Source organism: Belonocnema kinseyi, chromosome 2 (genome assembly GCF_010883055.1).
Source record: "Belonocnema kinseyi isolate 2016_QV_RU_SX_M_011 chromosome 2, B_treatae_v1, whole genome shotgun sequence".
NCBI lineage: Eukaryota > Metazoa > Arthropoda > Insecta > Hymenoptera > Cynipidae > Belonocnema > Belonocnema kinseyi.
In genome coordinates, this window is record NC_046658.1 from 45,242,730 (window position 1) to 45,244,610 (window position 1,881).

Consider the following 1,881-nt stretch of genomic DNA (forward strand, 5'->3'; position numbering starts at 1 on the left):
AATTTTCTTGTGGAGTTGCCAGATTACATTAACCCAGCACCTCCACTTCTTTAAATCACTAAATAATAAAAATTCAATCACACCAGATTTTTGGGCTTTTTTTGGGCTCTTAAAATCCGCAAAAAAAATTTCCCCAAACCAACCCTTAACTTCCAAAATCAACCCCCTTCAAAAAATTGAAAATTTTCAGTTATTTATTAATGGGATATTTTTGGGCTTTTTTGGGCTCCCAGAAAATACCCACTTCGATTTTTGGGCTCCAACCCTTACAGTAAAAAATTAACCCCATTGTAACACGCATATATGAAATTGTCAAAAAATAATTTTTATTTAATTTTAGAGCTTAAATAAAGTCTCTGATTTTTGGGCTCCTCGAAAATACACGCTACGATTTTTGGGCTTCAAACCTTAACGTCAAAGATCAACCCCTCTCTTCCACGTAAATACAACTTTGTCCGCAAATAAATTTTTCTAGAATTTTTCAATAGAAAGACAGTCTCTGATTTTTGGGCTCCTCGAAAATACTCGAAAGCTCAAACTTCGTACAATTTCATGGAGATTGAAGAAACACAAGCCAGATACGTTACCACTTACCCAAAACACATAAGATACTATGGATATTTTTTTGATGTTTAAATATTCCGTAAAAAATATGAAATATACGTTTTGAATATCTGCATTTTTTCCGTTACAATAGCAGAAAATGTAAAAGGCAAAATAGGGATAGCTCGGATTCGGTCTACTTTGTGTCAAAACTGTCAAAAAAGTTAACCAAAGCTGTCAATTTCCTCGCATTAAAAACAAAAATGCTCCAAAATTGAAGGATGAAGGCATCGATAAATAACGAACACGAGACACGCTTTCGTATCCACATATTATTTGATTTATTATTCTACATTTTAAATTAATTATAAATAAAAAATTTGAGGGAATGTGTAATTTTATTTCCATCGAGTGTGTAATATTACACTGCTGTTCGAGGGTCCTTTTATTTACATCGCTAGAGGATGTAATTTTACATATTTTTGTAAAATCACACAGTGGAGTGTGTGATATTTACAATGATACAATATTTAATTTTCTGAAACTTTGTAATTTTACACAAATCTTTTTTTACGGTGTATCTACGTGGCAGAGAGGGGTTCATTCTTGACGTTAAAGGTTGGATCCCAAAAATCGTAGTGTGTATTTTCGAGGAGCCGAAAAATCAAAGACTCTATTGACATTGTCAAATTCAAAAAGAAATTATTTGTTGACAAAGTCGAATGTACGTTATAGAGAGGGGTTAATTTTTTATCTTAAGGGCATGTGACACAGCTAAATACCTATATTACCGACGACAGTTTCTCAGTTCACTGAATGTTCTTTTGAACTTAAGAACTTTTTTTGTGAATAAAATATCCAGCTGAAACTTTGGAAAATATATTAGAATACAATAAAGTACGTTTAGGTACTGCATTTTGGTAGGAACTTCACTGAAAATTATTTCATCTTTTTTCTGAACCTCAAAATTTTTTGAACGTTCGAACTTTTTTGATACATAAAATATCGGTCTCAAACTTTGAGAAATGCAAGAACCGAAAGAAAACTACGTTAAAGTACAAAGTTTAATAATAAAAGATGTAAGAAAAAATTTCAACAATCATTTCCAACGGCATCAGCCGGTAACGTTGTACACGAAAATACGAACTCTGTAGAGCCTCGTCTGGTGGCCGCCAGGTTTCGTATTTTCGTGTACAACGTTACCGGCTGATGCCGTTGGAATTGATTGTTGAAATATTTTTTTTTTACATCTTTTATTATTAACCTTTGTACTTTAACGTAGTTTTCTTTCGGCTCTTGCATTTCTCAAAGTTTGAGATCGATATTTTATGTATAAAA

At 32.4% G+C, this 1,881-nt stretch overlaps 1 protein-coding gene across 2 annotated transcripts in view; it reads right to left on the reverse strand.

Moving 5' to 3' along the window:
* Positions 1 to 1,881, reverse strand: part of LOC117167254 (phosphatidylinositide phosphatase SAC2) — a 30,981-nt gene that overhangs the window by 6,074 nt on the left and 23,026 nt on the right. The gene's annotated exons all lie outside the window — the stretch shown is intronic.